Here is a 26,625-nt window from a genome sequence, read left to right as displayed (position 1 = left end):
TAGAAATTTGAAAAAAAAGATCGTCGAATTTTTCTAAGCTTCACAAATAAATAAATAAATAAATAAAAGAGAGAAATAAGGAAAAGGAGGAAAGAAATAGCTACGGGAACTGGCGCAATTTCTCCTCCCCACCCCTCCCTCCTCCCTCCCTCTCCCTCCTCGGAAAGTTCATTAGCATTGATATCCCTTCAATTTCTGATTTCTAACTGGTATATACCCCCTTTAAGTTCCGCTAACACGTCATCAGTTTACAAAGGATATGGTAGTAGCTTTTAACCCGTGATTGGACTCATACTGTAAACATGTCACTTTATTTGCCTCTCTACCAGGTCAGATTAAACGGTCGATTCTCATGCCTGCGGAATGTCTCCCTAGTATACATAATACCATACAGTACCAAAGAGTACTTATAATGCTCTCGTTTACGTCATCACATAAAAATATCACAAGAGGCTCCACTTTGTCATAACGATTTTCGTCATTAAGTTTCTTCTACTTTATTGTAAGAGGATGTTAATATTAATGAAATAATTACCCAGTGAAGTAATAATTTGAGATTTTTTTTTTTTGGCTTCGGGAATGTTTTCTTTTAATTTTTTCTAAATCGTTTGGGAAAATAACATTTCGACCTAGATTTTTGGTCAGGTCATAATTATTTTATGTTTAATAAACCGACGCGAAGAAGAAGAAGAAGAAGCAGTATACTTAATGAATAGTTACATTAGTTCTGCTCCTAGATTTGTATGGCTTATTAACGTTGTTTACCGACCCTTAGCATCATCCGACGGTCTTAATAGGATATTGAAAATTATCCTAGCGGCGGTATACTGTCACATTCATCACCACATGGGATTAACATTTTGAAATAAAGTACATGCTGTTATTTATCGGGGTGGCCAAAAATAACCCCGGTAATAGTAAACGTGGAGGTAGGCATATATACTAAAATTGTCTAGACGTTACCGCTGAAACATGAGTAAGGAATTCATTTATTTTATTTTCAAAGTTTAAATTGAATTGTATTTTCAAAACTTTTGTCTAGTTCTCAACCTGTAGAGAAAGGTTTTGACAGTCTAAATATCAGTAGACTTATATTGGATGTTTATTACTCCAAAATGGCAAAACATGTTTAAATAACGTAAGAAATTACGTGAACTTAATGTGAACAAACGCCGAGTATGATCCGGGCAAGACATTTTCATAATTAACACTCAGAATTGTGACGTCAGAGAAATCATAATTCAAAGGTTTTAATCGAATGCCAGACACACAAATAAACACCAACAGAAGTCTTTGCAACTTTGAGAGAAATATACCACAAAAAAAAATCCTCATTCAATTCTTTTCTTCCTTTGCTTGGTGCAAATTTTGAAATTTTATAAGATTTTGTACGAAAATATTTTGGTATTTTCTTGCAAGCTCCTGACATTAAATCCTTATTCCTACCTTGAATCTTGTTTTTATTCTTTATCTTTGAAAGCTTTTTTTTTGCGTCTTTAGCTTTATAAGTACCAGAGACTGTCTCATTTTGTCTTACGCAGAAATCAACAAACTACTTTCCCTTCACCTTTTCCACTCTTCTTCACTCCTTCAGTGCGCAAACTTAAACAAGCATGAACTGCATGTTTGATAAACATTCATTTAAGAACAAACCTTTTCCAAGTTATTTTGTTTTCAAATCGATTCGGAATGTTTCTTTCTCATTAGTCTGAAAGGTTTGGTAGAAGAAAATTACTTTCAACTTTCCTTGTATATGACACTTAAGATCAACGGTGACTAAAGAAAGAACAATTACTCAATCAAAAGTGATGAAGGTCAGAAACATATATTCCTTCATCATCATTAGGGGCCACTGGTCGGAGAAGGGGAGGGGCTTAGATCTTATGTCGTCCGGGGGAGGGGTCTAAATGGAGGGGATTCCCTTATGAGAATTGATGGTAAAATGGTGAGTGCTTAGATGCAAGATGGTGCAACTTTTGAAATCCCTTTAGGGGTTGTAAGCACGTACGCGTTATATATTTTTGTACTGTACACTATAATTGTTCTAATTACGTCTGGCAGTGCCGGAGAGGTGGGGGAGTGCTGAGCCCGACCCCCACCCATTGTTTTCATTCTAAAGCTTCATTCCAGAAGTAAATGTGGGGTTTTGCCGTTCATCATATCTCTCTTGTTATCATCTATATCTGAATAAGGGTAATCCACATTGGCGTCAATTGGATGAGGAGTGGGGAACGTGTGGGGCGTATCATTACCCTTTAGTAGGGGCACTGATGCATTTTGCCCACTCTCTAACTTTTCTTGTAGTTTGGAGACTTTTAATAGAAGGTAACAAAGCATCTTGACCTTTGCAAACCTTCTGTGATATGTAGGAACCTTGCTCACTGGCCGCATTTTTGTCGACCTGTATTCATCCATCCCAAGGATTGCACTCAGAAAGAATCCATGGCAGTCACAATAACCCCCCTCCACCTCCTCCCCCCCCGACCCTTCCCCTCCCCAACCTCATTTTCCAACTTTGAGAAGCATTACATCTCGTAAATTTATTAGATTAATGTCACAATGGATCTCTAAACCCTTGAGAAAGCCTCTTACCTTTCAAAGCAACTAATAAAACTCTAAAATAAAGTTCATAGCAGAGATGTAAACATAGCCTAGCGTAATACAATTCGTACAGAGCAGGGATGTAAACGTAGCCTAGCGTTATATAATTCGTACAGAACAGAGATGTATACGTAGCCCATATCGTTATATAATTCGTACGTTAACATATCAGACTCTGATCATGTTATTGCTGTTGAGGATAATTAGCCTACTATCTAATTTCAAGTTTGAATGTGAGACGAAATACTTGGCAGGAATTGGATACAGACCGTTACAATAGTGTTTGCTTTAGGTTATATTTGAATTGTGACAAGTGACACATTGCTATGATAGATAATTTGCTTCTTGGAAATAAGCCCATCAAAACTAGACGTCTCGTTTGCAGTGCTTTTTGTCTATGGAAGATATATTGACCAAATCATATACGGGTCTTTATATGACGTAATGCATTGCATATTCATTACTAAAGTGTAAAAAAAGATCGCATGTAGAAATTGAAATCACACAGCACTGTTGCCAATTTTATGGTTAAAACAATGTTGTTATTACTCAAGTATCTTTGATTCATTTAGTATATTTTTGGATTGAACAGTACAGCAAGTGATATGACGTGAACTACTGCGTATTTTATGAACAAACTGCACACTGCCACTTGGAACGTACAGAGTGCTAACACATACATTATATGCATTGTATATACATTGCAAATAATTACAGCGCACATCGGAAAGAAGCAACAGTATGAAGAGAAAGAAAAGGCCAACAAAAATAATAATACAGTGTATGGTTTCGCGCAGTGCATAAAACATTTATTCCGTGATCCGATTATAGTTGACGAAGAGTACTACATACATAAATAAACAGATCCTGCCAGAGCGATGTCAAGGCTCAGTATATTATATGCTCATGTGCAGGTCCGTCTGTATATGCTCGTATCAATTGGCTTGCGTGAGAATGGTTAATATTATAAATTCTTGATATACGTGAGATTATTATCACATAGACGAGCTTATACGTGGATATAAGGGTGTATACATACGAGCTAACAAAATACTAACACTTAAGAACGAATTAAAGGACTTGAATAAGACGAAAATAGTTACTCTTTATATTAAACTCCTAAATGATGTTATGATATCGGAAGCTTTTATCCGAGTGGATGAGGGAGAGAGACGGGGAGAGAGGTGGAGGTAGAGAGAATTATACATGTAAGCCTATACAATGTACATAATAAATAACGGTACAAAGTCTCTATATTTAGCCCCATTTTTTTAAAACAATTTTTGAGCAGTAACATTCTATGAGAAGTAAAATCTTTCTTGGGTATATACAGTATGTTGTTAATGTGTTAAAGAGCTAACATTTCTGAAGAAAAAAAGTTGTAAATTCGCCCATAACCAACAGTCGTCGAATGGTGTTTTGTTGCAGTTAATATAACCTGTTTTGGTTAAGTTGTTATAAATCAATTAATTGACATTTGAATTTAAGTCTGTATTGTGGAGCTGATGTCATCGATTGAGTCTTAAAGGAGTATTCTCTTTCCTTAATTGGACTATAACAGATCAAGCCCAAAATTTGCGCTTAAAGACACCCTTTTAAACAAATATTTTTTGAGAGTATAGTTTCACCAAATCACTTGCAATTATTTCCTTTCCTAATTTAATATCCTTAGCTGATAAGAATAAAAGTCAATATTTAACATTAGACTATTATCGCTTGTCGCTATTAAGCACGTTCTTGTAGTACATTCTATGTTCTCTATACTTAGTCATACATAAATGTAATATACACAAGAAGAAGACCAAAGAAACGGAAAATACATGCCTGTATATTGTATGCCTATTATTATTATAATTTTTATGATTATATAGGCCATTCACGTCCCTAGAATCCCACGAGAGAGAAGCCAAGATGTGAATCAAGGGGCCTTCATTGACAAAAGACAGACATAACTCATGAATGGGGGCCAAAAGAAGATCACACTAATTCAAAGGATTCGAGACTATATCTCATAGTTTGTGCAAAACGTGCGCATGCGTTGTGAGAGGCCTTAGAGCAGGATGCTCTAAACAAGGCGATCCTAAATCAATTCACACATCCTGCAGCCTCGGCTTTTGTTTTCATCTCTCAGCTGATTAGTTTGATTTACATTTTGAAAGTAAACAAACTGAATAAACGTAACCAATTGCATGCAGCTTCACTTAGGTTAAAGAGAATTCATATCCATAATAAATTGAACGGTATATTATTGTCAAATTTATTGCTACTCAATAGAAAAGGGCTACAATAGGTGACCTATATAGCTCTCTTTATAACCTTACAGGGTTACCCATGCTTTGCGGGTAATACGGCAATTGAAACTGTCGCAATACTATTGCGGTTGTGTCTCTGTCGCTTTCGTCAAATAAACAGAAAACGACTGATGGTTATCTTCAGTAGATAAATTAACAACAACAGTAAAATTTATCACACCGTCACAAGTGTGGTAGGTTTTGTTGCTTTCAAATGTTCAGAGGCACCCGAGATCTGTTGGTTCATCTCGTGTGGATGAACCTCTTGAAACGGTTACATTTAACATCACTTTGTAACTGTCGTTTTCATTTCAATTAAGACTGTTTGCCAAGTTCAGCATGAATTTTGAACATGTTATTCTCGTATTCACGTATAACAATGACTTCATCTGTGAAATAACTCACTTCGTAAGTTCACCTACAAACCAAGTCCTGCCGGTGAGTACTCGTTTCGAGAAGACACTGCGCTGAAACTGTTAGATTACCCGTGTCTTGAATTCATCAAAAACACACCACGCATTATGTTAGAGTACTCAGTTTCTTTAAATTCTTTGTAACTTTCTAACCACGTTCAAGTCCCTTAGAGCACAAGTCACCTATACAAACCTCACTCAGTCTGTTAGGGGATTGGTTTCATAAATTCGTCTTGAAACCACACTCAATATAGTTACTCATGTAGTTTAGCACCACCCATTTCCTTCCTCCCTAGTACTTCTAAAACAGAGCCAGTCTAAACTTGTACTCCCTACCATGAATTGCTTCGGATTCATTTTGTAAAAACGCCGATTATTGCCCCCCAGTCTGCAGTCTTAAACCTACCATATTTCTTTTTTATGAAGTTTCGTTATTTTAATTTCCTATATCTTTTCCTCCTTTTCTTTTCTTTTCAAAGTAATTTCATTCTCCACATGGAATTGTTTATCATCCGTATGTTCAATCGTGATAAAATGTTGCAAAGCGGATATCTCAAAAAGGATACATCTCTTTTCTGGCCTCACTGCCTACGGCTATTTTCAGTTTATGACAAGGGGATGTACGTTGCACAGAGCCAATAAAAGGGCAAACATTGTTAATGTTAAACATACAGCAGTTTGATACATTGCTCAGTCAGAAGATATATAAGTTGCTGAGAAAAGGACTCACTCCAGGAAACATTAACTTTACAAATACTATGTGTTAAAAGATTAAACGTATAAATGACGTAGACGTATTAACGTAATAAAATACGCATGAAAGTATGCATGCACAACAAGAAACAAACAATCACGTGAGAAAGAACATTTCCTGAAAAGTGTATCCGTGGAGATAAGGTATAGCTTAATTGCTTGTCAATAGCTGTTCCCCTCACGAAACTCTTTAGTTGCATTAGATAAAAGTGTCCGCTTCAGGGGGAAAGCTTTCGTATGTTTAAAGATGTTTGGAGGAAATGATTTGCTAAAACCCTTCTCTGTAGAAAAGCACTTCAGAAAGAATTGATGAGGATAAAAAAAAAGTGTACATACGTATAAACAAAAGATGTTTTCTTCATACCTTAAACGAGATGCAAAGACTCGTTTTTGTCTCCAAAAAATGCAAAACATAAACCAACTTTTTCAAATCAATCGTATACTGTTTCCGCAAGACACTCCTTATAATTATAGTCTAACATTTGTTGGAATGTAGGTAATAATATCTTCAATTCATTCCATATAAATGAATTTTCTCATTAACTACCTTTCCTTTCAACATGCATAACTTATGTCCTATATGTATATATTAATTTTTCCGTTATATTTATACATTCGGGGAGGTACAGAAAGCTTCGAACCACTTCTAGAATACGTAAAACATCAAAATTTTGACAACTTGTTTAGTTTAAGAGTCCTGCTCTTTAGATTCATATTTTTTTTGTGCTCGCTCGAACATGAAACCAACAAAAGAACTAGAAATTGATGAAAAAAAGGCAAAGAAGTAGATATTTACAGAATCACACCGTCGAGTGTGCATGAGTAAATATCAAGTTGGCGTATAGTCATGCCTTGTAAAGCCTCAACCTATACAGCAAATGAACGGGAGTAAAAAAACTATAAATTACTGGAGAGAAAAAAACACCCGACAGCAGTAGATCTTATAAATAGTCTTCTTTCATTTACTAAGGTGTTGATGCTTGAATGACGGGCAGACAAACAAGAAGCTAACCCAGTTGAGTTTCGAGAAATAGAGAGAAAGCGAACGAGAGAGAGCAATATAATGGAAGCTGTATGGTAATACAGGAACTCCGCATGAAATGATTTAAAGGTGGCAGAGCTTCATCGGTTAAGTATTTCCTGTTCTCCTCTACTGACAAATATATAGCGGATGGCGTCACGAAAGTCAAAATATATATATATGTATATATAATTGAAATTGTAGTGAGTTGGAAAACCAAGAATAGTGAAAAAACTTCCAGCCTCCACCGGGATTCGAACCCGGGCATCCCGCTTTATATGCGGACACCCTAACCACTAGGCTATGGACGCTGATTGTATGTAAGGTAGGTCGTAATTCCACTGCAGGCATTTGTCACCTGTATCGAACAATACTAGTTCTGTTTTGGTGACATAATTGCCTTACTCTAGAGATCAAACATGATGCTAACCAACTCGAAATCATTTGTGATTCCTAATGCCGGATCTCGAAAGAGTCACTTTAAATAGACTTTTGTATATATATATATATATATATATATATATATATATATATATATATATATATATATATATATATATATATATATATATATATATATATATATATATATATATATATATATATATATATATATATATATTGCGTACAACATGCACTATGGTTCTCAAAATTAATTTCGTGTCCGTTTTATAAATATGATTGTAGGTTTGATCAATAGATAATCTTGAAGAAGTTGACCATTTTGGGAACAAAAATTACATGAAAAACTATAATACTAAATATTCAATCTCGATAATTACGTTATATAGGTTACTAAATAAGTCCAGTCCTCAACAAAATGGGATTATGGGAGTTCACATGAATATATGTGCATCACCCATCACCTCCCACCAAACTCCCCTACCCACCTTCCCTTATTCTCTCCAACTGTTTCACTTTTGAGAACTTTTGATGAACCCCTGAAAATAAACCGTTTTATCAGTACGCTTCGTACCTCATCCCCCCCCCCAAAAAAATAATAATAATGATCCCGGATATGAGGCAAATCGTCTTATTTGACGTATTTTTCTAAATCCTTAACATTACCAACGTAAGATGATGTATATGCTATAACAAAACAGATGGAAATTTGATATAGTCAACTCTCCCCCAAGTTTTCAATTTAATTTTTATTTCTTTGAATGTCAACTACCCAGCCATTGACGATCAATTTCCGAACAAAGGTGACAAAAAGGATTTAACAGCAGATAAGTTGAGCAACAGACGGTTATAAATCATGCTTGTCTTCCTCATACTGGCCGAAAAACAAAAGAATATTTAAAAGTAAAAAGATAATGATTTTACAGACAGTCTTCATGAAAAAGAGGGCGGCTAACTAATGACGATTTAAAGCCTATGAATAACATTTACATTTTGTATGAAAAACAACTTATTGTATTAAAGCAAAAGGCATTTCAGACCGATTATATCCTATTTAAACTTGTAATATTATTATTATTATGTTGATATCATTACATCTTTTATAAATAATATTATCTAACTTAGGAAACTAGCTACCTCCATGATTACCGACAGACAACTAATGTTATTTCAGTTTTCAGATGTACCCCAAAATCAAAGTTCAAATCAAGTTTTCTATAATCAATTAAAAGACGAATTTCTAATAACTAAGAAGATAATTCAGCCCAAGAGTAACAGGTACAGCATAATCGTTAGGACCTCAATCTTGAACAATGACGTAACATAATGTACCTCTAAAATCACACACCTGCCTGCACCTAATATTGGGGTACATCTGAAAAATTAAAAAAATAAAGTTTTGCAAACTGATTACTATAAATCATAAAAGTCCGGAAGTATTAATTTTACAGTAACTAACGCATTAGTACCATTACATACTTTTCTGTTATCACAAACATTATCAAAACTGTACACATCTCTATTGACTGCTGACAAATGATCCTACTTCATCTTTGAGTGTATCCCCAAAATCCTAAAATTAACCCCCAAATTACCCAAAATCTATAATATCAAATATTTCCCCACTTAATACTTGTTATTTATGTGTTGCTTTAATATTTACCTATCGGGTCGATGGCCTGCCAATGTCAAATATAAATTGATAACTAATTAGCAATCAAGTGAAGATATATCAACTTGTTTTGATAGCGTGTTGAATTCTCAGACGAACTTGACTACTAGCGTCAGACTCGAAGGCAAATTTTCTTACAATAAAATTATCAATTTTTCATATGAAGGGGGAATTTTTACTCAAAAATTGACAAATTAACAAAACAGGAATGGAGACGACGATAGAGTTGATGATAAAGAACAAAAAATTATCATTTAAATTTAATTATTAGAATAACAAATAAATTTTCATCCTTTGATTTCATGTTTCAAAGAGTGATAATAACTGCTAATGTGAAATTCTTGCAGTAAATAAACAGAGCGTGTTTTTTCCTCCATTAAATTGTTTCCAATTTTCTTGATACACTAGTACACAAACTAATATGTAAATTAGGCAGAATACGGTCTTGAACTTTTTTTTTATAGTTTGCTCGCGAGAACATTGACTGCCTACAGAGACTATACCGAATCTATCTAAAGACGAGGATTCAATTATAATGGCTTCTATAATTAAAACAAAACGGATAATAGTACAGAACTATCACGTTTCACTGAAGGGCTATAACCAGTTAATCATTCGAGGATCGTGCTACATGGACATCATGGCTGCGTAAAAGTACTTTAATGATGCAATTCTGTAAGCTAATCGTTTCTCTAACAGGCACTCGCATTCCATTAAACGTGGCTTTTACACGTTTGTCACATTCGTTGATACCCCATCTGTTTATAGTCACTGTATTACTTGGTTCAAAGTAGATGATCTTATTCTTCAACCACAATGACCATAAACATAAATAATGATATTGACAAAATGCGATCGGAGTATTTACGCAATGAATTCAATTTGTTTGCCAACTTAAAAGCGATATTTATTATGAAAATAACACAATATTCTCTTCCCCATATTTCCCCTCCCATTCCCCATTGGTTGACACGATGAATCCATCCATCCATCCATCCATCCATCCATCCATCCATCCATCCATCCATCCATCCATCCATCCATCCATCCATCCATCCATCCATCCATCCATCCATCCATCCATCCATCCATCCATCCATCCATCCATCCATCCATCCATCCATCCATCCATCCATCCATCCATCCATCCATCCATCCATCCATCCATCCATCCATCCATCCATCCATCCATCCATCCATCCATCCATCCATCCATCCATCCATCCATCCATCCATCCATCCATCCATCCATCCATCCATCCATCCATCCATCCATCCATCCATCCATCCATCCATCCATCCATCCATCCATCCATCCATCCATCCATCCATCCATCCATCCATCCATCCATCCATCCATCCATCCATCCATCCATCCATCCATCCATCCATCCATCCATCCATCCATCCATCCATCCATCCATCCATCCATCCATCCATCCATCCATCCATCCATCCATCCATCCATCCATCCATCCATCCATCCATCCATCCATCCATCCATCCATCCATCCATCCATCCATCCATCCATCCATCCATCCATCCATCCATCCATCCATCCATCCATCCATCCATCCATCCATCCATCCATCCATCCATCCATCCATCCATCCATCCATCCATCCATCCATCCATCCATCCATCCATCCATCCATCCATCCATCCATCCATCCATCCATCCATCCATCCATCCATCCATCCATCCATCCATCCATCCATCCATCCATCCATCCATCCATCCATCCATCCATCCATCCATCCATCCATCCATCCATCCATCCATCCATCCATCCATCCATCCATCCATCCATCCATCCATCCATCCATCCATCCATCCATCCATCCATCCATCCATCCTACCTATCTGCCTCCACTAGACCTAACCCAACTTTGCTCTGCTAGCTGTTACCATAGTAACCCTCATCTTCTACACTCGCTAGTTACTTTCTTGCGCATGCTCACAGCGCTTTCTGATTAGTTTCCCCTTCAATCGAACGTTCATTATATAGCCGTGAATTTGCTCCGGATAAAGTTGCATTTTTCAATATCATTTCCTTTAATTGTAAAAATTGTCACCATGGGAGAGGATTACTTTCCTACTTCTTCTCGGGCTAATAAATGTTTGTTTCTCGTATTACAAAGCAATCATTCTTGATCGTGATGAGGGAGGTTCATGTTAAGGTTTCAAGGAGGACCACAAAAAATGTACTTCTTAAACTTAACTTCATTTCGTAACATTATTTCAAGGATTTAACAAACTAAAAAAATAGTTAGTGAAAATAAAATTGAAGTTCGAATGTTAGCGATGAACGTTATTCTTATCCTCCGAAGTTTGTAGAATAAAATTATAGGATTTGTCTATGTTCTATATACAACCAAATCTTCCACAACCGTTTTCTTATGTATATGTGAAGACTAACAACACACTCAAGATACGCCAGCATCTACTGTATACGTATGTACATATCTTCTATATACTGACTTTACATATCTTTCGTCTAACCGTCTGACAATGATAAAATGAAAAGAAAAAAAACTTTATTCAAAGGGGATTTCGTTTTAAGTAATTCTGAAATTGATATAATCCCATTCCGGATCAAAAGATTGCTTTCACACACTCTTATCGAATGGAAAGCGGTTTGTCTTACCATTCCATACATTTCTCAACCAGGCTTAGAGATTAAGAGGTGCGAACAAGCAAACCAAGATCCTCTTTGATAAATTACATGGGAGGCCGCGCGAAAGATCTCCTCTCTTTTGGTATATGTTTTTATTGCTATTGCAAGGCCTCTTTACACAGACGTGCTTCCCTCGTTTAAGCTTAACGATTTCATGACCTTTCATAGATCGGAGGATTCGTTTTAAACAGATTCAGGTTTTTTAAATTTTTATATGATATGAATTGCATAATAATCACGGTTCGTTGTATATGTTATGACTAGGCCTATAACCAATTTTAAACGGAGTCACTTTTTCATATCCGTTATGTATGGAAAATATTCAGGGTTCCTGGCATATGTTATAAGTAGGCCTATATAGCAAGTTGTAAACATAATCTTTCATATCCATCATGTACAGCATACTATTTACGGTTGCTGTATATGTTACGAGTCGACAATATAATAAGTCATTCTTAGCCTACAGCAAATAACCGCAAACAGCAAGAAAGAAGAAGCATACAGTTCTGCGAAAGTATATGTACGCAAGAAGAATACAGTTCTGCGAAAGTATATGTACGCAAGAAGCATAGCCTACAGTTCTTCGAAAGTACATGTACGCATCAAACATAAAGCTCACAGCATATCGAACCTCTGTGGCATACTATGTTGCAGTTCAATAACTCGACTTAAAACTTTCATTTTGTTTATAATTTTTTTCCAAAATTGTCATCTCAATATAAAGCAGATAATGATCTTATTATTCATAGCTGTATCCATATTGCGATATTAGCTCTAAGGAAACACCCATTGGTAATCATACTCCATGAGAGAAAAGAAGGATTATCGTGATATAATATTTCTCCTGATCATAAAATGTTATTTGCGTCAGCCGTTCAGTGTGTATACCACATATTCAATTTGTATTATTTTTGGCCTTAGTCGAAGTTTTCATTATCAGCGTGGCCAAGACCAACATCATATTGACTGACCAAAAGTGAACATTCCAACAGCTCAATAAAAAAAATAATAAATTATATATTATAGTATATAACAACATACTTTGCAAATATGTATTCAAAAGCTGTACACAATTATTATTATTATTATTGTAATTATGTTTTTTATTACTAGATACACAGAACTATGGTAGTTTATCATAAATCGCAAAATTATTTTGCAAAAATGTACACACTAAATTTATTCCCGGCAATGTTATATAGGACATTTGACTCAGTATAGACGTATGTTATTACTCTTGAAGCATATTCGTCATCCAACACCTTTGTCAACCTGATGGTAATGTCAAGTAATATCAGAAGGTCGCTTGTGATACATTCGTGTGAATGTTAGGCTATCGACCTGTACTGTAACCTATAGCTTACTAGCATACATATGTGACTGGAATTAGTAACTCGCAGTGTCTTTTTCCTTTTAAATTTGGGCTCAATTATTCAAAGCTGAGTAGTTCAAGTTAACATCATATATCTCCAGATGAAATTTGTTAATACCATGTTATATATGTTCTTAAACCCGATGTACTGCGATAAGTAAATATTAAATGGTAGTAAGTAGATATTAAATATTATGGTTTATATATATATATATATATATATATATATATATATATATATATATATATATCTATATATATATATATATATATATATATATATATATATAATATATATATATATATATACATATATATATATACACATATATATATATATACATATATATATCTATCTATATATATATATATATATATATATATATATATAAATATATGTATATATAAATATATATATATATATATATATATATATATATATATATATATATATATATATATATATATATACATGGTGATTTGGCCGATTACCTTTAAGCATTGCAATGTTTACTTTTTAATCTCTGTGTAGTTATCGTTCACAGAGCATCTGATACGCGAACGAGCTCTGTATGTGACAAATATGTAATCACTAGTTTGTTATTACAAGCCTTGCTGCAGATAAGCCTTCGTTATGAACTAATCACATATTTCGAGAGATGTGTCTGCCTGCAGCCTGCACAGACTGAGGATTGTCGAAACTTGCTCGTTAGACATCGGGGAGCACTTAGGTTCTTTATTACAACATGAAATTAATTTAAAATGTACTCATTAAATGTGTCGAGGACCGAGACAAGTCTGTCTTTTAGGGAACATTTTCATATTTGAAAAAACGAGTTATTGATAAGAACAAACAGAAGAAACTGGATTCAAAAACAATATTTAGCACCGTTTATCAATAAGGTTCTTGTACTTGTACATACTCATACAGTAACGTCGTACAAGAGTGAAAGAATGTTCATATGAAATATTTAAAAATACCAAAGATGACATTTTGCATATACATAATAAAGAGAATCTACAGACTACTTCATGTGTGTTTCTCGAACATTTATCGATGTTTATGCTGAACAATCAAATAACGTTAAAAATGTCCTTAATGAGCAATATCACTGCATTTAAAGTCATATCATGATAATAATGGTTTTTACTACTTACAGTAATACAGGTGTAATGTTAGTTGCATCCCTTACAGTAATACCATATCCATGGTCTATACCACTGGTTTACAGTAATACTTTAATAGTTTAATCACTGATCTTACAGTAATACTATGGTATACTATACTATACTATATGGTGTATATCAGGAATACTGACAGTGTCATACTATAACACAGAGGTCAGTGACACTGTACTAACAGCATCAAAACATCTAACTGTTCAAGTACATTATTAATATTAGTATGTTCTCTACTTTATACTCACATTACCGGTTCCGCGACAACCTGGGATTTCATAGATAAAGGGATATCTTACAAAAGGGATTCCTGTGAAATAACTCTTTTTTTTTTGCTTCACTGCGAAGACCCCAAAGTAGCCTTAGCAGCTTACATGTACTGGAGAGCGTCGTATAACGTCTGCTGGACTAATCTGGATATAACATTGCGACACTCAATTTCTGAGACTCAACGAACTTCGTAGGTGTTTCCGCAGGAGGAAATTACATCCATAATTCTACTTAATCCTCCTCGAAAAAGTCAGTATTCGAGATAGTTACTTTTAACTGAAGGGAAAATTAGCTTGTAACCATGGCAAATAATTCCCCCTTTGCGGTAAGAATTAGAGCAATGTTTTGTGTGTGTGATACACGACATTTCTTTTTCATCAGAATAATTATAAAAATACATGAACTATATTCAGTATTTATAGACGAATCATAACCTGGTGTTGTCTGGCAGTCACACTGTCACATAACGTCATTGTGTAAAATATTTGTAAATGGAAGGAAGAAACTAATTGCACTGTATGGAACATGTACAGTCAGGCGTGAAGTAGTACATAGTAATGGGTCGCTTCATTGCAAAATACTAACCAAGTTTTGTGATATTTTCACATAATTTGACACCCCTCAATCTAACTGACATCTCCGTCTTTGGTATAATCCAACGCAGAATAAGTTTTGTCCCTGCAGTGAGGGGAAGGGGGTGTGGCGGGCACTTCCATTAGTTTTAATTTCAGTAAGGGAAGAATTAGACCATTCCTTCTGGCTCAAAACTACCTCGGAATCGGATTCAGGAGGTGTTGGGTGTGAACTCCCTTTTTAACTTCATAAATAAAGCTCAAGAATATGTATTGTGTTTTATTATTTATTCATTGTCAAGTTAAACATTCTTCAATACTCTCTCAATGGCCAAGTACGGTGAATTAGTATCAGATTTTGACAAATGTAACTCTTAATGCAGAATAAAAGCAGAACTTTTAGCAATTGGATCTCATTTTTCAATGAAATGACAGTTTTCTACATTTTGCTACTAAACTCTACTTTAACAAACAAAAGTGGTGCCTTTCATATTATTTCAAAGGTTTACCTTGGTCTACGTCATCAAGGGTATAGGTCTACTTTACAACCTGCAGGTATATATCGTCACATGCAGGTGTACCTCACCACCTGCAGGTTTATATCGTTAATTGTAGGTCTACCTTACCACATGCAGGTCTACCTCACCATATGCAGGTGAATATCGTAACCTGTAGATCTATATCGTCACATGTAGGTATACCTCAGCACATGTAGGTTTATATCGTCACCTGAAGGTCTACCTCACAACATGCAGGTCTACTTCACCACATGCAGGTCTGTATCGTCACCTGCAGTTCTTCCTCAACAACTGTCAAGTTGCTCCAACAATTGTTAGCATACTCTCGTCCACTATAGGCCTTACCTCATCAGCAAGATCCTATACGATCAAGTTTGGCATTTGACATGGGATATAAAGTATTTAAACTGACATTTATTCACAACTCTTATCATATACAAATACCCTTTCCAACAATATCGTCGTTTCTGTTTTTCTCCACTGACACCTTGTGTGATCTAAACGCCACACGAGTAAAATTTAATATTCAAAACGACAAGCGTGTTGATTGATTTATACAGAGTGGCTAGTAATATGCCCATTTCAGAATTTGTAGGGGCTGTTAAACGAATTTTAAATAAATGAGAAAACAAGCGTTATGTCACGTGATAACCATGCAGCAGATATCAGCTATCAATTTCAGACTTTTTGATGAATGATCTCTCTGGAAACCATATGATATTTAAATTTTCTTCCAACTTGAGGATAGACAGATAGGTCACATACTGCACGGTTGCCAGTAAGGTCACATGCTATAATGTAATAAGCGTAATGGTTGTGAATGTGTTGAGGTTGTAAGGAATTTCGGTATTTATAAAACTGTGTTGGGTTCGATATTTTAACTTCATATGTATTTTTTATTGAAACTTGAGTTCTACGATATGTCTTTTTTTTGTAAGATTGTTGCGACATGTTGTACTACGCAGCAACACTACCATAGTATAGTAGCCTAACCCAGCAGTGGGCGCGTGCTTTAAAATATGCGACCTAACTGATCAGGCAAAATGCAAAATGTTCCATTAAATCATAAATTGAAAAACAATTCTATAGATTTTCAAACTCTAACCTTTGATTGTTTGACTATTATTCTAAATATCGCTATACCATCCACGAGAGCGTAAATTTAATTCTCTCGCGAGAATCAATATTGAAGCTAGAGTGGCGACTTCATTTCCGGTATGACCAAATATGTCGCTATCTTCAACTTATATCTCAAGACCCAAGAAGACAAAAAAAAAGCTGCATTCGTGTACACGTTCGGAGAAGCCAAGGACTGGGTGAATTTCACCTTAAAATGTGTAAACAGAAAATAATATTGGAAATGCAACCCACCGGATAAGTCAAATAAAGGATAACATGCGATTTAAGTGACGTAGGGAGGCTATCCGTAAAACGAGGGTTGGGTAAAGCGTGCGTGAAGAGGTTAGATATAAAGGGAGGTAGCAAGGTTGGGTATACCGGTATCCGCGAATAGAAGCATATATATGTAAGAGGTGTCTGTAAGTAGGAAGTGTAAGTTAGGTAAGTGTTAGAAGCTAATAGAATAATTCAATGAAGGAATAGAAGTAAACACGTGTATGCGTATAGGGTGTCTGTATGTATAGGGAGGATAGGTAACATGGGATAGGTAAGTGTTAGAGGAGAACAGAATAATTCAATGAAGGAATAGAAGAAAACACACGTATGCATATAGGGTGTCTGTATGTAGGAAGGATAGGTAACATAGGATAGGTAATTGTTAGAGGGATATAGAGTAATTCGATGAAGGAATAGAAGAAAACATGTATGCTTAACCAGCTATTGAAAGTCCTTCTTTTTGGAAGAGAGCAGAAATTTACCCGGAACAATTGAAACACTATAACTCATATCTTAGACTACACATTGTAACAGTATCTCACGGATCAAAGCGTTCTTTCGCTGATTAATGTCCCTCGTCTGAAGTTAGAAAACATCAGCTATTGTAAAAAATGACAGTATCGAGGGGTCGCTCTAAAATGCTTTATAGTCTTCGTCATACTCCTTGTTTATCGTTAGTGGTATATGTTTAAATCTGAGCTTATCCTATTTACTCTGTGATCTCGGATAGCTGGCTGAACTCGTATTCAATAGATTGAGACAGACAGGGCACATTTAAACACATTCCGAAGAGATTTGGTAATTATAACAGTATCAGGCCTCGGGGTAATTCGTGTAGGTAAAACGCCATATAATAACTGCAGGTGAAATAGGACCCACTGAATACTGTGTTGGCTGTCTGTTCCTGGCTAGAGTTTACCCTGAGCGTGTCATGTATGCGAATTTAGTTATGACTGAAACTTAATGCATGATCACCTCCCAAGCCAAGCAAGGCGATAACTGAACGTTCAAAATGTCATTCTTTTGTAGCTGACTCAATGTAACGAGTCGTCGAGTATGTGTGGATCCTACAGCTGTCGCTAGAGTGATGACACTATGACGTCATATATGCGGACGGAGAACTGTTTATTACATTAGATACGAAAGAAGGAAAGCATGCCGAAACGAAAAGCACATATCTGTGCATAATTCAAGTAACAACAAGTAAGAACCGTTTTTCCATAGCTCAAAATTTCAAAGGCGCATGCGTCTTTCATGCTTTAAGATATTAGTTTGAAAGCGCTTGTTATATAATTTCCCAATAGGTGTAAAACAAAACAGTGTTTGGAACATCATGTACAAATTGCCATAAGAAATTTCGAATTTCTGTAAACATATAGTATATGTATAAATATATATATATATATATATATCATCCGTTAAATCATGAACAATATATATTTTTAGGGTTTCTTTGTATTCTTAAGCAGAAAAGAAAAATAATACCAGGTAGCTGCCGTCATTTATAGCGCATTAACAGCACAATGCATCCACAGTAAAGATGATGGTAACGTTACAGCGAAAAGACAAAATCATTTTGACGGGATACACACATCAAAAGATAACTTCTATATGTGTTATTCACACTTATTATGAGGGAATGGTCTCCCCCTCTACCCTCCCCTCCCCGCCCCCTCCACACACACGTGTTCAAATGTCGAACTTTCTATAGAGAGAGAATGCTCTCTTCTGCTCAACACTAACTACGTCAAATGTCACACAAAAAAATCGATACGGCTGCAAACTATAGCATCATTTGTAACTTATAAGTACATTTAGTGTTACAAAATATGGATCCCTCGCCTAAGGCGATGTTCGATAAAAAATAGGGCGATTCACATCCTAGTTTACATACCAACAAAGTGAAATAGTCCGTGAACGAGCCTGTCGGTAGGGAAATGTTATTTTGTTTTCAGGAAGATTATGGTTCTTTTTTTTTTGTTTCTTTTTCGTTTTCAAGTGAGGTACCATCAACAGTTGTACGATATTACCACTATCTTCAAGTTGTTCGTTTTTGTTGCTCGATTTTTTCGTCATTGTTGTTGTTGTTGTTATTGTCACGCCTTCCAGAAGGGCCCGGCTACATGCAGCCCCAAGAGCCCGACGTCTATTATTTATAGTGGGTCCGGGAAGATATGGAATATAAATTCACGTATTCTTATTATCATAATATACTTGACTGGTTGAGATAAAAAAGATGTTTCTAAAATGGGGAACCGGGCGACATAATTTTGCCAAGAGCCTAAGCTGGCTCTCAATACCTATATGGCAAGCCGTTTTAACATTGAGTTCCTTATGGTACTTAAGTAGAATTGATTCCACTTAAGTAGAACACAAATAAGCTTAAGTGAAAATAATTGCACTTAAGTAGTATTGCATTTTACTGAAGCTCTTTTTATTCCACTTAAGTATAATAACAACTTCCCTTTTAAGCTTAAGTTGAATTCAATTTCACTTAAGCTAAATTATATTCAACTTAAATAAAATACAATTTCACTTAAGTTATAGTGCACTTAGCTTTAGTAAAAATGTCATTCTTTTTCATCACTTAAGCTTAATTGAAATTTTACTTAAGTAAAAGACAATTTTACTTAAGCAGAATACAATTAAGCTTAAGTGAAATGCCTCTCAGTGGTGTGTGTAAGTTTCATTACTGTTTTTACTGATGCCTGTACTGTTTCGAAGTTGTTTTGTTTTTAATGGTTGTCTGGTGGTATCAGAGAACACGATATTTCAAGAACGTTACGCCAGAGTGATGAATAATAAACTTAACTATCAAATACCAAAAAAAAAATCGAATCTTCACTCGCATTTTGCTTGAATCTTCCGGGAATTTCATGAGCGGTGCGGTCTAAAATCGAGTCGAAAGAAAATCCTCTCAAGAGAACCGATCAGTAGCATAATCATTGACACTTATTGATATACGCCTCATTACGCTTGGAGTGAAAACATCATGGATGATGGAATAGGTTTAAAATAACCGGAGGCAGACAGACATGTCCCTGATGACTGACTTAAAACATCCTGTGCTGCATATTATCCACAAAAAGTGGGGAAAATAATAACTAAAAGCATATATAGTTGAAAAAAGAGTATTATATGAACAATGGTTACAATCATGTATAGTGCCGTTATTTGTAAAGTTATCTAGTCACTGGTAAATTACAAAAGGAAACAAGAAACGTACATTAATGATCTCGCGGCTATCCCGGAATGACTGGAAAACTTTATGATTCTTGCAGAAAGAAATGTATCAACGTTTCTCGTCAAATATTCTCACCGAAGACGAGTAAACCAGACCATAATGCAGGCTACATATAAAGCTATATAGTAAGTCTGACATTCCTAAAGATGAATTCAATCAAATGATATAGAAGCCTGTTCATATATTATGATTATGGCGACATTGCGCAATGAATGTCACGACAGCGAGATATGTTGCTTTCCTTGAATCGTAAAGTTGACTTATTCACAATACCCGACGACTGACAATATGCTTAAGATTCATAGAAGAAGACACTGGTCTGCATATAACAATAACAAAAAAAAAAGGTTTATATATCATGCTAATTTAACGAATGAATCTGTTAGACGTTTTACTTGCCTAACTATGACATTTACTGCCATATTAATTGGAACTCCTCTCGTAATTTGTTGTTTTAACAAGCTGATAACATGGAGGAGAATATAACGTCTAAATGTCAGCTACTTCATTCGCTGGCTGTGTATGAATTTGCTGAGCCCTATTAAGTTATGCATTGTGTAATAAATAATGTTCGTTATAGCCCATTCATGTTCAAGATTGGTCCCCGGCCATGGTAGACAAACAAGATGATAGTGTAAGTGTGAGTGTGTAGGCTAGACTATTACTGTAATGACATAGACTGGTGTGGATGTATTCTTGTTACGAATATGAAAGACAGTCACTGTAATTGTAGCTATAATCCAAAATATCGTCATACCACAATTTACACTTGAATGTTGAAGAAGATATTCAACTACATGATGGTCTAAAAATCAGGAGGACTGATTGGTGATTAAAACCTCTTGTATTTGGTTTTAGAAATTTCTGAGTAGAACAATGATCCGCAGTGAGAGCTGGCAGATGGGTTGGGGATTACTATTGCTAAACGTTTCATCTCATCTAGTTAAAAGTTTAAATATTCATGGTGGATAAATTTGTAAGTAAACTACCATGATAGCTCAAACATAAGCATCATTACCATTAAATGGTAGTTAGGACATGTCAGTTGAAAATTCCTATCATATGCTATAGCGGCCATGGAAAGTGATGAATCTATAGTGTAAGTCAATGGCCGTATATCTCATATTGTTGACGCTAGTATTAGTTGCGCGATGACTGACTAGGTGGCACCTCTATGGGCCAACGCTGCAAACCAGGGAGTTAATTGATGTATAGGAAACCAACTGGTTGACCATTGCTTTTAGTGAAGGCGCGGATATTAAAATCGTGTATTTCGTTGCCCTGTCAACATCCGAGTATTTGTTTACATGTAAAAGAAAGTGTTTTCAGTATAATTACCTGTTCCGCGACTCTGACATACGTAGTATACGCATTAGTTCATTTGTAGCGAACGCGTTGCAGCGCCTTCGATACAGAAAATGAAAAATTTGAACTTATGCATCCATCATACATTTAATCACATCAACCAACTTCTTACATTTCCCTCTTCCGCCGGCCTCTCCTCTCAACTTCGAACGAAGGTACATTGTTTAGGTATGATCATGTCCAGGTATAGCCTACACTTAAAATTATCGTCGGTTCTTTTCCGACCCTACTAGGTTATTAATTACATATATTTCGAGGTAAATCAGATTTCAACGAAATCATGTAATTTGATAAGTATAGCCTATTATGTTCTTCCTTTTATGAACCTGAAATGACCTTACAAAAGAAAACTGTCTCTATTAAGATAACATGAGATATTCAAACGAACGTGTTGTTGACGGCTGTTATCTTTTAACGCAGCTCGGGCACACGCAGCTAGGCGGTTCTGATTGCAATTATAACAGTTATCCTAGAGTATATCTAGATCGCGTGCTTTCATGAAATATCTGTAGTTTACAGCCAAATTTCAAAATATGTTATTCTAATGTAACCACCGAATATGAGTAAAATATATTCTTTGAATAAACATTTACTGTCACTCAGTAATATATATTTTTTGTCTGGTATTGTGGTTTACATACACTATACACGTCAAGAATGATATCCGCGCATATAGTATTTATAGCATTATGTCGCGTGAGCAATTTGGTCGTGTACAGAAATGAGTTTCGAGTAGAGTTAATAACATATAAAATATATATCATTCAGTAACTGAATAACACATACGGCTACTATAGAGTGATTGTAATGCATTAATTATGATAGGAAATATCATACAACGTCAGTCGTAACTGATGAAACGCTTTGGTTACAATTTCCGTGCTAAAGAGAATTTATCTTTTGAAATTTGTCGAAAGAAACATGAGTTCACAAACCTGACATTATCAGGGTGTTGCTCTTCACTAACCTACATAATATTACTTCTTTTATTACTTCAATTAAACTACTGTGCAATGGTTATACAAGGTTACATCCCTGATTATAGACATGCTTTGTAATGCTTTTATTAATTCATGAAGTCAACACTATAGGCGTTCGACCCTTACCCGTTAATAATGGATTAGAATGTATTAATAGCACATCCTTCGTATATGTATAGATAACAAGGCGTATATATGTTAAGACTTTTATAACGACTTAAATTTATAAGGTAAATTATCTGTCTCTGTTCTTAGAATATATAAGGAAACGTTGACCTCATTTTGTCCTCGTTTTTATTAACATTTTTGGGTTTTTCAGTTGAAAAAGAGAAGAAGATTATTTAAGATTGTAAAACCTGCCTCCTTACACGGTACATACACGTGGAATTAATTGCAAGCAATGTGACTATACGGTACTATTTGGGTTGTTCAAACAAAATTTAGCAAACAGTCCCCCTAAACCTTAATCCATTAAAACAAAATAAAAATAGAACCCACGAAGTTGACATAAGAACATTTTCAATTGAACATATTAAAAACAGTACAGGTTTACCATGTTATAGAAGAGTGGGCCTTTAATTTACCTCAGTGTTCGATTTTTATTAATAGAACGTTGAGCATTAAATTCTGCTACCATCAGTTAATGACATATAAGATGATTCGTATAACGGTCTGTACTTCCGCATTTGACGCAAATTAAAAATAAAAACCGGTTGGGTGTAAATGTCGGTTGTAGCTTGCCACAGGCGCCCTTGTTTGTTAGATGATACAAACATGTTTGCTACCAGCTGTGCCAACATTTTGAAAGGTTTGGTTTGTAAAGAGAATCATGAAACGTGGCTTTAAAGAGGGTACCATGTTGATGCGATGATCAATAAACAAACACGATGTATACACGTATTTGCATAAATACTATAACTGCATATCGTCACATCGCTGATTGTGCGCTTTGATATTATGGACTGGTGGTTCATAATATATATAAATGTCGTATGATAACATCACACCTTGTTCATGATGTAACATTCACTCTATAAAAATGTTGCAACATTTAATCCTATCAGAAGAAAAAAGAAAGAAAATAATGGTGTTTAGCGCCATATCATTACGCATGGTTATAAAGCTGTTAAGTATGTAATATAATAATAATATTCGATATTTATATAGCGCTTTATACCAGCAATATAGGTCTCAAAGTGCTTTACAAATGTTATATTACCCCTGGTCAAAGATAACCTGTCCCAGAGACAATCCCTCCAGGCGACTGCAGTTATATACTGCGCCCAATGACAAGTTACCTCACAGGTACCCATTTAACCCCTGGGTGGGAGAGGGCAATTGAGATAAAGCATCTTGCCCAAGGACACAACTTAATGAACTTTGGCAGGAATCGAACCAGCGAGCCTTGGATCAAGCGTCCGCCGCCTTAGCCAACTGGCCACCACACTCCACGCTATTTCAGCTTAATAGCTGTGCGGAAAATATCAGAAACTGCACTTGCTTGGGTCGTGTTAACGAGTACTGTTGAATGTGCCATTATTTGCTTATCACCGGTAAACACATCGCTTTAAGCAGTTTCGATGGGACTTCATAACTTATAGTTGCTGACGTCATGTGTGTTAAGCACCCTCCTTCTCCTGGTGCATGAAAATATGCCACAGCGTAATTTTCTTTCTTTAAGTGCTGGTTTATATACTCTCTGACCTGAATAACAGTGGGAAGCCTCCAGTTATTTTATATGTCTCAATTAACACAGCCAGAGCCTTTTATAAGGTGTTGTTGAACAATCCTGGTTGTATGGTGTACATGTAGTTCTTGTCACAACCTCCAAATTTCCCAAATGTGGTTCCCTGTGTAATGTATCTGCATAGGACTGATCGCATGCATACATCATGCATAGTGACGAGATGACTCATTGTTTTTCTTTTAATATATAAGTCAATATAGCCTGATCGTTAATTCATGTTACACTAGTTATCAACCAGTGTGTGACATTTGTTCATGTGGTTCACGCTCAAGGTTTTTGCCATCGAGCAACAGTTTTTTTTTTCGTTTTTGGTCAAAGTTCCCTTATAAAGTTATCTAACGACATGTGAGTACTAAAGGAGGAATAAATTTAGCGGTTTATTTGATTAGAACCCCACCATGATTTCTGACGTGTTCCACAGCGAGGGTCGTTCTTGAGCTATAAGCATTAATTGAATGTCTATTATACGTTGACGTAAGGACCGGAGCTAGGGCCAGCCCACGACGACGACAACGAGAAGTTTTGTATCAGCGGGTAAAAGTGAAAAGGGTATATCATTAGCAACGACATAGCGAAACAGTTACGGTGGATATCTTATGTTGATATTGGTCAATAAACATTGTAAAGTTCACAATCTGATAAGCTTGGTTTATGACAGCACATTGATTTACGATACGTCTCATAATAGATTACATCGTATCTCACACATGTGCCTGTTTTGATACTACAAATAGACGAAACCTTGAATGTGGATAGAGATGTTTAGGTAAATGGAATCATGATAAGAGTAAAAATATGCGCAGAGCCACTGCAGGTATTTGCAAAATACAAATAACAAAGATAATGAACTCTTGCTGTGTATGTTATGTTATGTTATGTTATGTAACACTGAAACCGGATAAAACAGGTTTGTTAATAACATAACGGCATGAAATTAACGTTAATGTAAGCATTTAGCGATCTTTTACAAAGGAAATATGTTAGCATATTTTGTGTTAGCATATTTTTCATTTATTTATTTTATTATGTTAGCTTATTTTTCAGCATTGCAACTTTTTGTTGTTATATTAGTTGATTTAGTGACATATTTTTATATGAATATTTTTTTCACTTTTAGATTTCTTACATTTTTTTGCATATCTTACATATTTCTTACATCTTTATATTCTTACATATTTTTTATGTATCGTCACATATTTCTTATCAATTTCTTACTCATATTTATTACTGAGTAGGAGGAAAGGTTCTGATTCTCGATTTGTAATATTTGTATACATTGGCTGAATTAATGAATTGAATTGAATTATTCTACACATATGGTTGTCTGTTTGTATATGTTATCTAAATTTACCAGATAAACCAATTCCTTACTCCAGAAATTTGGATAATAGTAGCTGGTCTGTGATGTCATCATGTTAGATGTACTTCAAAATCTTTACTTTCCTTCCATAATATTGTTTTTGATTTGTCGAGTCATTGAAAAGTGATTACCTTTGGCTGCTTCGTGGTTAGTTTGTCAATTGTCTTTCAGTTAGATTACCATAACTCTGCACCTTTTGCGTAAGGAAACCAGTTTCTTCACTTGATAACTGATTTGAACATTACGTCATCACTAACGCTGCTGTTGCCAGATACAATTTCATTAAATCTCACTAAATGTGTAAATATAGGTTACATCTCCGCGACACAAAATGCTATAAGGGTGTATATTTGACCTTAAAATGAAGAATGTTCCAGCGATTCATAGCGAATGCATAGAATATCATTTTGGACAGCATATCATAACTTCCCATGACTTTTTTCTTAATGCCGGTCGTAAGCAGAATATATGCGGTGGCCTAAAGACAAGTTACCACAATTCACAGCTGATGACATAGCCTGTGCTGTGTTAGGCTCTCCATTATACAATAAGAGAAGTATGAGCTATTGATTACACATGCAGATCTTTGCAGTCAGACATATTTATCCAGAACTTTAAAGATTACTAATATGATTATGGGAAGGCCACATACAGGGCCACATACAGGGCCAGATACAGGGCCACATACAGGGCATGATTATGGGAAGGCCACATACAGGGCCACATATAGGGCCACATATATATATATTGCGTAGTCCCATAACCACAAAATACTTGACGTCATTTCAGGA

General features: G+C 35.4%; 1 protein-coding gene and 1 non-coding gene across 3 annotated transcripts in view; both read right to left on the bottom strand.

The window, feature by feature from the left end:
- Positions 1-26,625, bottom strand: part of LOC139964484 (uncharacterized) — a 127,561-nt gene that overhangs the window by 45,828 nt on the left and 55,108 nt on the right. The window lies entirely within an intron of this gene.
- On the bottom strand, positions 7,319-7,390 carry Trnay-aua (transfer RNA tyrosine (anticodon AUA)). The gene has a single exon. It is a non-coding gene; the product is annotated as a tRNA-Tyr (tRNA).

Source organism: Apostichopus japonicus, chromosome 23, assembly GCF_037975245.1.
Source record: "Apostichopus japonicus isolate 1M-3 chromosome 23, ASM3797524v1, whole genome shotgun sequence".
In the NCBI taxonomy this organism is placed as follows: Eukaryota; Metazoa; Echinodermata; class Holothuroidea; order Aspidochirotida; family Stichopodidae; genus Apostichopus; species Apostichopus japonicus.
The sequence above is the reverse complement of the archived record's forward strand: the minus strand, read 5'-3'. Positions and strand labels throughout refer to the sequence as shown.